Source organism: Hyla sarda, chromosome 1 (assembly GCF_029499605.1).
Source record: "Hyla sarda isolate aHylSar1 chromosome 1, aHylSar1.hap1, whole genome shotgun sequence".
Taxonomy (NCBI): domain Eukaryota; kingdom Metazoa; phylum Chordata; class Amphibia; order Anura; family Hylidae; genus Hyla; species Hyla sarda.
Genome location: NC_079189.1, coordinates 332,654,353 through 332,670,002, shown reverse-complemented (window position 1 = coordinate 332,670,002; position 15,650 = coordinate 332,654,353). Strand labels below are relative to the sequence as shown.

At 40.9% G+C, this 15,650-nt stretch overlaps 1 protein-coding gene across 3 annotated transcripts in view; it reads right to left on the bottom strand.

Annotated features, from left to right (window-relative positions):
• The window catches only part of SH3GL2 (SH3 domain containing GRB2 like 2, endophilin A1), a 175,315-nt gene that overhangs the window by 119,678 nt on the left and 39,987 nt on the right, over nucleotides 1-15,650 (bottom strand). The window lies entirely within an intron of this gene.

The window sequence follows — 15,650 nt, the reverse complement described above, 5'->3', positions numbered from 1 at the left end:
TGTATGACATGGTATTAAAAAAAAAAAATTTACATGTTTTTAGAAAATTAAATTAAATGAAAATAAAATTAAACATTTGTGTGGCTAATTGGAGTAGAAAAGTGCAGTCAAGAACCATGTGGAGTCAAAAGTGCAGTCAAGAACCAGGGGTTATCCAGGATTAAAATAAAAAAAATAAAAATTCTTCAACGTCACTTGTTTTTCAGGTTGTGTGTGGCATTGCTGCTCAGTTCAATTAAAGTGAATGAAGCCAAGATGTAATACAACACATACCGTAACCTGAGGACAAGTGTCCTGCAGGTGTGGTTCATACAACTTCAAAATGCAACCTGATCGTGTGGTTCCACCCCATCACTCCTTCCTAAAACTGAAGTACAGGGTTTGCCATAAATAAAAATAAATAAAAAAGGGTGTCCTAAATTTACAATAGGATTTGTAAATATGTGTCTGTATCTGTAAATATGAGTCCTATGGTGAACTACTGTATGTAGGCTACAATGCATCTGTATTTACATCTGACTTATTGAGGTCCAAGTCAGGACCTGTGAAATACAGTTATCATGGATATGAAAAAGAGATAAAATAGAGCATGCTACATTTTTAATAGGGATGTCCTGATGCTTTAATTCTAGTACTCTCAGATGCCAATTACAAGTACTTTTATTTTAAAGGGAATCTGTCCCCAGAGTGACCCGGTTTCTGGCGCTGCTTACCGCATGATATGTGGGTTCCTTGTTGTGCACAATGGAGGCGGCTGTTGTAGTATGAGCCAAGTCTATTCTCCATTGGGCAGAAGAGGGAATTTGCTTTTGCGATGAGACAGATTTATCCGGAGCAATTGCGCTGATGATCAAATGGTGAGCAGCGGTAGAAACCGGGTCACCTGACCTATCTAGCTATAAATTAAAGTTAGTGCAGGTGACTGCTGTAAGATTGCCTTTAATAGTAGGTAGTAAAGATAGTTGCAGACATTAGCAACAGCACCTCGTAGACAGCCCCCCTCTTGTAGACAGCACCCCCTCTTGTCCCCCTTGTAGACAGCGACACCCTTGCCCCCCCCCCCTTGTAGACAGCGCTCCCTCCTGTCCCCCTTGTAGACAGCAGCCCCCCCTTGTAGACAGCAGGACCCCCTTGTAGACCGCAGGCCCCCCTTGTAGACAGCACTCCCCTCCGGCTGTCCTCGGGTGTTGCAGTTTTGCTGCCCCGTTCTGCCTTTCTGCCATCCACATCATGGAGTCCAATGGAGGAGCATGTGACACACATCACGCTGCTTCCTCCGTAGCGTTAAACTGGGCGCAGGAGAGGAGGTGGAGTTACGTGTGTCACATGCTCCTCCATGGGATGCCATGATGCGGATGGGAAAACAGGAAAGCGGAGTCAGTCCGCACTGCAGCAGGTATTAGACATGGTATTGGGGACATTAAACAAGTCACCAATACCATGCAAATGCCGGGTATTGGCCCAGATACCAATCCTAGTATCTGTATCAGGACATCCCTAATTTTTTTAATAATAAACCTACAAAGAACTATAATTGCAGCAGCCAGTAGTAAACAATGCAAAATCTAGACATACAGATTAAAAACATCATTAAAATACATATAAAGAGATGGTGGCAACAGAAAAACACAAGGGCGGCCACGGCTCCCGAAGCAGGATTTTTTTAATCCGAAACGGTTGTAGGGATGGGTGCCGGTCACGTGGCTCGGATCAGCTGTGGTGGATATACCGACTGTCTTATTGTTTGTTTACTACATTTACTTGTTGCAATTTAGCAGTTAATTCTTTGGGCTTTATATATCGCCAGGAATTCTCCTAGTGTCATTACTGGTTATATAGAGACACTGAGGGTTATTTTAATAAACAAAAGAGGGAGACAGGGCTCAACCTATATGATATATCAAAGGGGTGCTACTAACAGCAAAACTCAGTAAATGGCAAAGAAAAGAAAAGTATACTGTATAAAGTGCACACCCAAATCAAATAAAAAAAATTTAGAACATCTTTATTACGCAAATCACATGCAGTTACAAAGAAACGGGGACAAATAAAATGTAAAAACAATTAAAAAAGGCTCAATGTTGAGCCAACACAACAACTGGGGGAGGGGCCATGAACCCCCTAACCCTGCCCTGTAAGATGACACAATGATTACCAATGCTCCAAGGAAAATAAAGAAGGAAATGGCAAAAGATGCACAATACAAAGATAGTTGCCCAAATTCCCCAATAGAACTAATAATAAATATAAATAATGCACACAATGAAAAAGGCAAACCACAGATGGTGGAGCAGGTATACAGGTAGAGCCAGGGCAGGGTGACTGGAACCCCACGCGTTCCGTCACTCTGAGGTGATTTCTTCAGGCATGTCACAACACAGTAACATATATTTCCCATAGACTTGTATGAGACTTTAAACAAAAACCCTGAACCTGGCAAATGGGGTTGAGTAAGGGTTAAATTACCTATCCTATGTTTATTGTTGACATATAAGTAACGTGTACCAAGTTTCATGTTAATATCTTTAGCCGTTTGGATGTGATTGTGGAACATACACACACACACACACTGAGAGATTATATACATACACACACACACACACATACACACTAGCCGAGTACCCGGCGTTGCCCGGTTTTTCCTTCCTAATCCTTGTTGGAGAGGAAAATAAACAAAGGAGGAAGCTTTTGACTTCATATCCAGTCCTCATATATTGTTGTCATATCCCGACCTCCTATCCCGTCCACCTATCTTGACCTGTAATATGTGTACCAGGTATTGAAATATCTCCAGCCATACGGAAGTTATGTGGGAACATACATTTCCCATTGATTTGCATGGGACTTTAAACAAAAACCCCAACCCTCACAAATGGGGGGGGGGAGAGAGAGAGAAAGAGAGAAAATTATATTATATTATATATATATATATATATATATATATATATATATATATATATATATATATATACACATATATATACACACACACACACTGTTCAACTAAAACCTCTGTCTCTCGAGCAATAAAGTTTTTTTTTTCCTGGCCTGCGACAAGGTAAACCACTACTCAAATGTGAGGGAGACTCTTTGCAGACCTTCTCTTTGACATTAATTTGCCTTAAAAATAAAAATAAAACAAATAAAGCCAAACACATACAAACAAGCTCCTCAGAAGCATGGTAGACATGATCTGCGTGAAATTTATCATAGTCACTGCGACAATATGATAAATTTGGAGCAGCACCGCCAAAAAAACGCATCTAGACAAACAAAAACAATAATCTAACCAAGACCATTACTGATAAATAACCCCCACTGAATTTATTCAGTCTGATATACCCACTATGCATGTGTGACTCTATCCCCCATATTACTGTTCCTATGGGAATGACTATTCCAATGTTTGTTTTTTCTCTATTATGAGCTAACTAATTCATGAGCTGTGACCGTCCGTGTGTTTTTCTGTTGCCTCCATCTTTTTATATGTATTTTTATGATATTTTTTATCTGTATGTCCAGATTTTACATGTAAAATGTGCTCATGCACCAGTCATGTATTTGTTGCTGCAGATTTCTACTTTATTACATATGTGCCTTATAGATAGAAAACATGGAAGTAAGTAGGCTATATCATTTGCAAGGTCTGCAACTAGAACGCTACAAATATTTGTGTGTCCCATATAAGTAGATTACAACTCTATTTCCCAGTGTAATAGTACATATATACAGTAAGCAGTTTAAGGAAAAACCATAGGTTTTGTTCACAAATTTTTCTCACAGATTTTAGCACTTTCTCTAAAATCCATGGATATGTTAATTTTTTGTTTTAATTTGGGTCAGCAAAGTATACATTGCACATGAAAGTCCAGGAATCCCCAGAATCTTACCACAGTAGGATCAGCAGATTTCATGTGTGGAGTAAAAGGAAGCAGAGACTTACTGACCATCTGTTACTAATGTGAAAAGTGTTTTTAGCCTTCTTATTTAAACGGACAGTAATCTTAAATGCTGCAGGAAAAAGATTTGCTCTTCTGGTAGGCAAGATAGAGTTCATTGCATTTTAAAGCTTTAATATACAAGGCAAAGTAAGTGAACCCTTTGGAATGCAATTGTGCAATTTTTGGGGCAAGAGGGGCAGCATTCTGTAAGATTACTTTGACACCAAAAGTTATAGTTTTTAGTAACCCATCTCAACTTGCATCTACCTGCTCCCTAAGTCTACCCACTTAAATGTTGCAGTCAATTGCTGCAATCACATCTTATAGTTACAAATTTTGGAATGTACAGTAGCTCTGATGTAAGTCGCCAATGGGGTTCACCAGGTGCCAAGGGGGTTTATCGGGCTCCATTGGCGTCCATCATGTAGCGAATAATCTGGCTTAATTTCCCCTCATGGACAGAATCTCCAACACTGGGGAAAACCTGGCCCAGCCAAGCCAGGCATAACTAGGCGCAAATCTGGTCCCCACCAGATTTGCGCCCAGTTATGCCAACCTCTTCAAGTCGGCATGAGAGGAGTCTACTGTGATGTCCCAGTACGGGATGTGGCCCCAAACTGTCATTCTGTCCTGTCAGGCAGAGTCCCTGCATGCCCCCAGGGCTCTCCTGCAGCAAACCCCATTGGATATATACAGTCATGGCTGTAAAATGTTGGCACCCCTGACATTTTTCAAGAAAATTGAGAATTTCTCACAGAAAAAGGATGGCGGTGACACATGTTTTGCTATACACACACACACACACACACACACACACACATTTGTTCACTTTGTGTGTATTAGAACAAAACCAGAAAAGAGGGGGAAAAAAGCAAATTGGACATTATGTCACACCAAACTCAATAAATGGGCTGGACAAAATTATTGGCACCCTTAACGTAATATTTGGTTGCACACCCTTTGTATAAAAAATTACCGAAATCAGTCGCTTCCTATATCAATAAGCTTCTTATACCTCTCAGCCGGAATGTTGGACCACTCTTCTTTTGCAAACTGCTCCAGGTCTCTTATTGGAAGGGCACCTTTTCCCAACAGCAATTTTAAGATTTCTCCACAAGTGTTCAATGGGATTTAGATCTGAACTCATTGCTGGCCACTTCAGAACTCTCCAGCGCTTTGTTGCCATCCATTTCTGGGTGCTTTTTGACTTATGTTTGGGGTCATTGTCCTGCTGGAAGACCCAAGATCTCAGATGCAAACCCAGCTCTCTGACACTGGGCTGTACAGTGCGACCACAAATCCGTAGGTAATCTTCCGATTTCATGATGCCTTGCACACATTCAAGACACCCAGTGCCAGAGGCAACAAACCAACCCAAAACATAATTGAACCTTCACCATATTTCACTGTGAGCACTGTGTTCTTTTCATTGTAGGCCACATTCAGTTTTCGGTAAACAGTAGAATGATGTGCTTTACCAAAATTCTCTACCTTGGTCTCATCTGTGCACAAGACGTTTTTTCCAGAAGGATTTTGGCTTAATCAAGTTCATTTTGGTAAAATGTAGTCTTGCTTTTTTTTGTCTCCGTGTCAGCAGTGGGGTCCTCCTGAGTCTCCTGCCATAGCGTTTCATTTCATTTAAATGTCGATGGATAGTTTGCGCTGACACTGATGCTCCCTGAGCCTGCAGGACAGCTTGAATATCTTTGGAACTTGTTTGGGGCTGCTTATCCACCATCCGGACTATCCTGCGTTGACACCTTTCATCAGTTTTTTTCTTCCGTCCACGCTCAGGGAGATTAGCTACAGTGCCATGGGTTGAAAACTTCTTGATAATGTTGTGCACTGTGGACAAAGGCAAATCTAGATCTCTGGAGATGGACTTGTAACCTTGAGATTGTTGATATTTTTCCACAATTTTGGTTCTCAAGTTCTGTTGTTCATGCTTAGTGTGGCACACACAGACACACAATGCAAAGACTAAGTGAACTTCTCTAATTTTTATCTGCTTTCAGGTCTGATTTTTATATTGCCCACACCTGTTACTTGCCCCAGGTGAGGTTAAAGTAGCATCACATGCTTGAAACAATCCTATTTATTTTTCCACAACTTTGAGAGGGTGCCCATAAATTTGTCCAGACCATTTTTGGAGTTTGTTGTGACATTATGTCCAATTATCTTTTTTCCTCTTTTTTTGGTTTAGTTCCAATACACACAAAAAGGAATAAACATGTGTATAGCAAAATAACTTTAAATTTATGTATTTTTTTTCTTGCATTTACTAGCATTAGTATTCCACTCCTATTCACATATAGTTCAGAACATATTTTGAATTTCCCCTCAGAAGACATTGACATGCATCTAAACTCTGCTCTCTTATAGTTTATTCTAGAGACTTATAAGCTTTGGCTGGTTGATACCCATACGCTATTATTTTAATGCATTCTGTTACTTTATTCTATGATACTTTAATTGTCATGTCCAGCATTGCGACAGTTTATCCAGTATAATCACTGCCATTATGTATATTATGCAATCCCTAATCCGTTCTAACAGGACTCTTACCACATTTTGCAACCACCCTGAACTTGTTACCAATTACCAAGGCACAGTATAAAAGCCCACCATGCCAAGGACATGCATACTAAGTCATTGAGAAATGGAGACCCCCCCCCCCCCCCTCCCAAAAAAAAAAAAAAAAAAGTGTGTCTGGCCTCCCCATCACAGCACACAGTCGAGTACTGCCACAAAATCGCTATTGAATATAGCTATTGCATATTTGCACTCTTATCCCTTGGAGTTCCTGCATCTGGAGACCACTGCAAGGTTTACTACATGCTTGAAAGCCTCCAACTGCCACACGAGGACGCCGCTGACAAGGTCTGCATTCACCACTCCTGCCTGCCAGGATTCTATTTCAGCAAGCCGGATGCAGTGCCATGCCACCTAGCAGCAGGAGAAGTCTGCATCCCCCTGCAGTTCGTGGAGCCAGCGCACCGTAGGGACACCTCTGGAAACAGGTACTCTGTACATACAAGCCGGGCGCAGCAGCCCGTGCCAACCTGTATCACATACCCTCCGCTAAAGGCCATGTCCCGATAACACAAGTGTGCAATTAAACTATAACTTTTGAATCACCCAGCACTCACATCGCAACTCTGCATAGTTTAGTTACTAGCACACAGGATTAATTTTTGGATTTTTTTCTATAGACTACATCATTGTATCTAATCATGTGTATCTATAAGGATCTATAACAGACACAATACAAAGGTGGCATACTGTGAACATTTAATTGCTGTAATGATTATTAAAAATACTGGCATTGATACCATGTTTTAATGTTATTTTACCTAATTTTACTGGATCTGTAGCAAGGGCCCTGCACAGATACCAGACTGAGTGTATATGATTGATATTTATTTAATAAAATCAGATTTTTTTCAAACCAGCAGCATCTTATTTCTCTGCATTTCCATAATTGGAAGGTTACATTTTAATAAGTTTACACCTTGAGGTCTGAATTCCTTCTGTTTTGGTTATCAAGCTGTATATACACTGCTCAAAAAAATTTAAGGGAACACTAAGATAACACATCCTAGATCTGAATGAATGAACTAATCGTATGAAATACTTTTGTCTTTACATAGTTGAATGTGCTGACACAAAATTATCAATGGAATCAAATTTATCAACCCATGGAGGTCTGTATATGGAGTCACTAGTGCTGGGCGGTATGACCTAAAATTAATATCGCTGTATTTTTTAAAATTATGGCGGTATCAACGCTCTCCTACACACATCCCCCCCCCCCCCCGTGTTAGCTACACGTTATCCCCGACTCTCCGGCACTCACCCCGCCTCCTCACGGGTCTCACCAGCTGATGTCGGCCGGCAGCTGCTTTTCATGGAGGGAGGGAGAATTCTAGTATACCGCCGGGGATGGGGCGCATTACACGAGGAGGGAGGGCATTACACGGAGAGGGGCGCAGGTTACAGGATTCTCTGCTCATCACGCACCGAGTAACAAGCGTGTGCCCGGCTTCCTGTCATGCCCGTACACTCTGGAAACTGCCTCTATGGTTCTGGAGGACTGTCAATACTCCAGAACCATAGATATAGTTTCCAGAGTGTACGGGCATGACTGGAAGTCGGGCATACGCTTGTTACTTGCTACGGATGCCCTGCTCAAGGTCCGGGGAAGGTGAGGGCTCCGCTGGCTGGGCTCTATAATTAATTCGGAGGGTGGGGGAGGGGCCCGACCGGTATAGCGGTATGGGCAAAAATCCATACCGTGGGGGGGGGGGGGGGGAACGGTATCCGATATGAACCGGTATACCGCCCAGCCCTAGGAGTCACACTCAAAATCAAAGTGGAAAATCCCACTACAGGCTGATCCAACTTTGATGCAATGTCAAAATGAGGCTCAGTAGTGTGTGTGGCCTCCCCATGCCAGTATGACCTCCCTACAATGCCTTGGCATGCTCCTGATGAGGTGGCGGATGGTCTCCTGATGGATGTCCTCCCAGACCTGGACTAAAGCATCAGCCAACTCCTGGACAGCCTGTGGTGCAACATGGCGTTCGTGGATGGATCGAGACATGATGTCCCAGATGTGCTCAAATCGGATTCAGGTCTGGGGAACGGGCGGGCCAGTCCATAGCATCAATGCCTTCCTCTTGCAGGAACTGCTGACACACTCCAGCCACATGAGGTCTAGCATTGTCTTGCATTAGGAGGAACCCAGGGCCAACTGCACCAGCATATGGTCTCACAAGGGGTCTGAGGATCTCATCTCGGTACCTAATGGCAGTCAGGCTACCTCTGGCAAGCACATGGAGGGCTGTGCGGCCCCCCCAAAGAAATGCCATCCCACACCATTACTGACCCACCACCAAACTGGTTATGCTGGAGGATGTTGCAGGCAGCAGAACGTTCTCCATGGCGTCTCCAGACTCTGTCACATGTGCTCAGTGTGAACCTGCTTTCATCTGTGAAGAGCCCAGGGCACCAGTGGCGAATTTGCCAATTTTGGTGTTCGCTGGCAAATGCCAAATGTCCTGCACGGTGTTGGGCTGTAAGCACAATCCCCACCTGTGGGCGTTGGGCCCTCATCCCACCCTCATGGAGTCTGTTTCTGGACATTGTGGCCTGCTTCTCGGTTGTTGCCCTCCTACGGCCTCCTCCACGTCTCCTGATGTACTGGCCTGTCTCCTGGTAGCGCCTCCATGCTCTAGACACTACGCTGACAGACACAAACCTTCTTGCCACAGCTCGCATTGATGTGCAATCCTGGATGAGCTGCACTACCTGAGCCACTTGTGTGGGTTGTAGACTCAGTCTCATGCTACCACTAGAATGAAGGTACCGCCAGCATTAAAAAGTGACCAAAACATCAGCCAGGAAGCATAGGAACTGAGAAGTGGTCTGTGGTCACCACCTGCTGAACCCCTCCTTTATAGGGGGGTATCTTGCTAATTTCCTATAATTACCACCTGTTGTCTGTTCCATTTGCACAACAGCATGTGACATTGATTGTCAATCAGTGTTGCTTCCTGAGTAGACCGTGTGATTTCACAGAAGTGTGATTGACTTGGAATTACATTGTGTTGTTTTATTGTTCCCTTTAATTTTTTTGAGCAGTGTAGGTGGATAAAAGATCAATAATTGTTATATGATTTTTCTATTAAATTTCTCTACAAATGTATTCCACTTCTAGATTCATTTTAAAAGCACTGTAAAACCCCCAATGGAATCAATGGGGTTAACATCCAAGGTTATTTAGAGAACATAATCATCACTGTTTATCCCCTCTGGAGCAGGGAACAGCCTAGCCAGCAAGAATTAGGTCAGTGAATCACTCCTTGGTAATACATAGTAAAAAGCTTGGAAACATTAATGGTGACTAAAAAGGTATGTATAAACAAAAAAAAAAAAATATGTAATCATATAAATGATAAGATTGAAGGAAATCACAGTGACACAGTTAAACTTTTAAATATGTATTGTGTATATTTTAGAACATACATATTAAACTACAGATCATATCCTTTGGGTACATCTGTATACACAGTTAATGGTACAATTAACTTCCTGTACAGATAGAGGTAAGCTTGCGAATGTAGCAGAGCTGATTCTGTCATTTGGTGTATTATCAGATTGTCAATACCTAGGACTGCAGGTTACCTCACCAAGTTATATTTATCAAATAGAACACACAAAGGGTTCCGGAAGAATAGTACAGTTGTTTTATTAGGTATTGTGGCAGCCTGAGAAACACCTTGACTGACTTAGATGGTGACATTTGCATTGTAAGTTCAGTCTAGTCATCGCTACACTTCTGGTTAAAAACACTGCAAAAGGACATCACTAAAGGTTTATGGGTTCATCTAGGGCTAATAGTATTCACTATCTGACTGATTCGACATTGCATCATGGCTTCTAGTGTAAACAAAAGTCACATAGCAGATGCAAACCAAGCAAAGAAATATTGGTACATAACAGCTTATGGCACCTGTTTAGGGAATCCTTCCGATACACCACCTTCTAAGGGTGCGTTCACACAGAGTAATTCAAGAGGAATTTACTCGAGTAATTCCTCTTGAATTCTCCGCTCCAAATTAATGCACATCTCCTCTGCCCATTGACTTTAAAGGGGTACTCCGGTGAAAACCTTTTTTTCTTTTAAATCAACTGGTGGCAGAAAGTTAAACATATTTGTAAATTACTTCTATTAAAAAATCTTAATCCTTCCAGTACTTATTAGCTGCTGAATGCTACAGAGGAAATTCCTTTCTTTTTGGAACACTGACGACATCTTGAACACAGTGCTCTCTGCTGACATCTCTGTCCATTTTAGTAACCATGCATAGCAGATGTATGCTAAGGGAAGCATGGTGGCTCAGTGGTCAGCACTGCTGCCTTGCAGTGCTGGGGAATTGGGTTCAAATACTAAGGACAACAATAAATAAAGCGTTATTATTATAATAACGTCAGCAGAGAGAACTGTGGTCATGATGTCATCAGAGAGCATTCCAAAAAGAAAAGAATTTCCTGTAATAAGTACAGGAAGCATTAAGATTTTTTAATAGAAGTAATTTACAAATATGTTTCACTTTCTGCCACCAGCTGATTTAAAAGAAAAAAGGTTTTCACCAGAGTACCCCTTTAATGTTTTTTCTGCTGTCCTGTTCACACTGCGGGAATTCTGCTAGTGGAATTCCGACACTGAATTCCGTTCGGCTTGAAGAAAGAACATGTTCATTCTTCAAGCGGAATCCGCTAGCAGAAATCAACTGAAGTCAATGTTAAAAAAAAATTCCGCCCGACATCGTTCTCGCGGGCAATTTGCACGCAATTCGAGCAGAAATGGCTGAAAAACTCTTCACTTCTTTCTCCCACATGTCTGCGCGCAATTCCTCGCAAAAATAAAAAAAAATTCCGCCCGTAAATTTTTCGTCGTGAATTACTCTTCATTTACTCCGTGTGGTTTCCACAAAGTTTTTTTTTTTCTGGTGTTTCTTTCTGCTATTTTTTTCCTTTACAATAAAAATGCCAGAAAACTGCCACTGATTCTGCTTGGAAATAGATTGCCGTCTTGTAGTATTTTACTATGTAAGAGCACCCAAAAGTGTATGGGATAGATTTATCATTGCCTTCCTGACATTTTATTGGGTGAAATTTGGTGAAAGATTTTTGCGCAGTTAGTTTTTGCTCAATTTCAAAACAGACAGCTTTGGCAAAAGTGACTGTGAAATATGTGCAGTACTTGATTCTCGACTAAGCTGTGGATGAGATTTCTTAACTGCCTTTTTTCAAAAAATAAATAAATGTGAAAAAATAAAGTGCAAACGTTAAATAAAACCGCAAATTCATAATGCCTCTGCCTTGCCTTAAGCAAAATTAAAATAAAAAAATACACCCTACAGCAAGTTCTGAGGTGATTTTTAATTTGTGCAACATTTATAAAAGTTTGTGTGACATTTTGATAAATTTGACACACATAAGCCAAAAACAGAGGGGGAAAAAAAAGGATGTAAAGTGACTGCACACAGGTACTTATTTATAAACCTCCCCCTAAGGGTGCGTTCCCACCTGGCGTATACGCAGCGTATTTCACGCAAAATTAACGGCAGCAGCGAGAAATATGCTTCATATTTCTTGCTCAATATACACACAGGGCTTTCCGGTGGCAGCCCTATGTGTGTAGTAAGTTTTGGAGGTGGGTCCGGGTGCCGACGTGACTGTGACGCACGGCTCCGCCTCCAAAACTCACTACACACACACAGGGTTGCCGCCGGAAAGCTCTGTGTGTATAGTGAGCAAGAAATACGCAGCATATTTCCCGCTGATGCCGTAAATTTTGCGCAGCATGAAATACGCTGCGTATACGACAAGTGTGAACACGCCCTTAGTCGTAAAAAGACCTGTGGCATTTTCTGACATGCCTGTTTTACTGGACATGCCTTTCACACTGAAAAAACTATTCTAGAAAAAAAATTTTTTATAGCTGCATTCTTACTAGAAATTAATGATATGAAATTAATTATATGTGAACCCACCCTCAATTAAGTGAGGGTTACCTATATGGGGTGTGTTCCTGCACGGTCTCAGACTATCCAATTTTAAAAAGGGGTATTCCGGCTTTATACATCTCATTCCCTATGCAAGAGAAACTTCGGAAAAAAGAAAGCTTGAGCGATGGTGCTGCGACTCCCTCCAAATGATGAGGATGGACAGAGAGATATTTTTAAGGTTCACAGTGGAACCACTTTTATTAGCAATATAAAATAACAAACATGAGATGATGCGTTTCGGGAGGTGCCCTCCCTTCCTCAGATCAGGATTGTTTGTCAAAACAACAAGCCATTTTAAAACTGTTGTGACAGAAAAATAAAAATGTTATGTTTTTTTTAAATAGACTCCAATACCACATCACACTCCACGGAGGATCATAAGGCGCTGCCAATGAGGTAGTCCAGATAAATATAAAAACTTGATTAAAACATACTATGCGTTGCGAAACCGGACCAGTTTCTTCTTTGGGTAGAAGAAGAAGAAACCGGTCCGGTTTCGCAAAGCGTAGTATGTTTTAATAAATCAAAGTTTTTACATTTTTTTGGGACTACCTCATTGGCAGGGGCTTATGATCCTCCGTGGAGTGTGATGTGGTATGAGTCTATTGTTCTCGCCTGGAGCGTGAGAAGGAGTGTACGAAATAACGTGTAGCGCTGGTATTTTGCACAACCGAGATGGTCCTTAGCCCACTTGCTTTTAATAATTTACATTTTTTGGGAAAAAGGTGTTATTTAAGTAATTATAAAAAAAAAAGAAATACCAGTAATTATTGAAAAAGGTTATTTAAAAAATATTATATATATATATCATTTTATTTTTATTTATTTTTTATTTTTTTCTTGGTCACTGCACCTGCACTCACATTTAAGCTCAGAAATTTTTTATTTATACAGTTATCACTTGTCTGGGCATTAGTAACCATGGAATATTTCGTGAGATGTTCCTGGCAGAATTTTCTGGGATGTAAAATTTGGTGCAAAAATCTGCAATTTTGGCGCAAAAAAAAAATCCAATATGGCTGCAAAAAAAATAAATAAAAGTGGCACAAAAATGAATTTTCACATATTTTCAAAGCAGCACAAAAGACATTTGAAAGTGTGAGGGAAAAAAAGTGTGAGGGAAAAAAAGTGTGAATATCATCGCTGGAACAGAAATTACAGTAGTATTGGAGAATTTTCCCCAGTGTGAGAAAAAGTGGAGAGATTTTTCCACAGCATCCGATCACAGCTCAGCTAAAGAGCTCTGGTAAAGTGAAAGCAGAGCTGTGATTGGTTGCTTTGGGGAAATCACTCTACTTTTTCTCCCACACAGTTTGATAAATCTGGGCCATTGAGTTGCACACCTCTTAGTAAATTTGGCGCGTTTTTTGGCTGCACATACATCATAAACATCATTTCAGCAATTCTGTGGGGAAATGGAAGGCCGCTTCCAGTAAACCCAGCCCACTACAAAAATGGCGAGAGCAATCCAAAATTGCTATACAAAAGGATTATTTCATTTTGAGAAAAGGATTATTTAATTTTGTGAAATGGCTCAGGATATGGACAGGGTGACGAACAACCTACCAGTCAACTAAAACAATATCACTACAAACGATTTACTTTCCACCACACGGGTGGCAACAAGCTGGGCTGTGCCACATCTGTAAATGTTTAGAGAGAATAAACTGTTCAGAAAGCATACAAGAATATCCTGTTTAGTAAGCATATCCCTACCACAATTGCTCACCCCACATAAAATATGCTAAATCAGAACGGAGTTTTAATAAGGTTTTATTTTTTTACATTCTCCATAATAGAGATTCAGCATATCAGTCCAAAGACTTTATGTTCAGATAGTGGTACACCCCTGTGAGCAGCAGCCAGCAGCTTTTCCCAGGGTAAATTTAAACAATACTGTTGTATTTGTTAAGTGATTCTGCAACAGACTCTATTCACCGCTGCAAAAACATATTTTGTTCTGCTACAAGAGCTATACAAATAAACAGATCAAACCACATATTATACTTCCATTCTCTGCATTTCTGAATGTGCTGGTTCACTTCTGGTGCAGTAGCTTTCATATACAATGACCATTACAGTCACTGAAATCTCTCCTTTTTAGTACACTAATATTCCAACAGTATAAGGCTGCATTCACATCTGGTTTTTACACTACGGGTGCCGGATCCGGCTGGGGGAGGGTCAAACCGGGCTCTCACGTACCCCAGCCGGACCAGCGCTGAACTCCATTCCCTTTAATGAGCCGACCGGAGTCAAACGGTGACTCCTGTCAGCTCATTTTTTACCTGTATCCAGTTTTGTGACCGGACCTAAAACCATAGTATACTACGGTTTTAGGTCCGGTCACAATTGCTGCACTGGAATTTCCAAAGCGAAATTCCGCTCGAAAATTCCATATTATGAACCCAGCCTTAGAATATTGCTGCTGGGTATAATATACAGCAAGGCTTCATCTTTAATGCTTTAAAACAGTTAAAGGGGTACTCCGGTGGAATTTTTATTTATTTATTATTATTTTTTTTTAATCAACTGGTGATTTGTAAATTACTTCTATTTAAAAATCTTATTCCTTCCAGTACTTATCAGCTGCTGTGTACTACAGAGGAAGTTGTATAGTTATTTTCTGCCTAACCACAGTCACAGTGCTCCCTGCTGACACCACTGTTCATGTAAGGAACTGTCCGGAGCAGGATAGGTTTGCTATGGGGATTTTCTCCTGCTCTGGACAGTTCCTGACATGGACAGAGGTGTCAGCAGACAGCGCTGTGGTCAGACTGGAATGAAATTCAAAAAGAAAAGAACTTCCTCTGTAGCATATAACAGCTGATAAGTACTTGAAGGATTAAACTTTTTATATAGAAGTAATTCATAAATCTGTTTAAACTTTCTGGAATCAGTTGATTAAAAAAATAAATAAAGTAAAATTATAAAAAATTACCAAAGATATTTGGTACCTTTGTAATCATAATCTCATTGTAAAAAGTTAACACAAGGGTCTGGTTTCACATCTGTGTTGGAGGTTTCGTTAGGAGTCTGTCACATATTGCATCAGAAAATACTAGGGATCGACCGATTATCGGTATGGCCGATATTATCGGCCGATAATCACGATTTGGGGCATTATCGATAT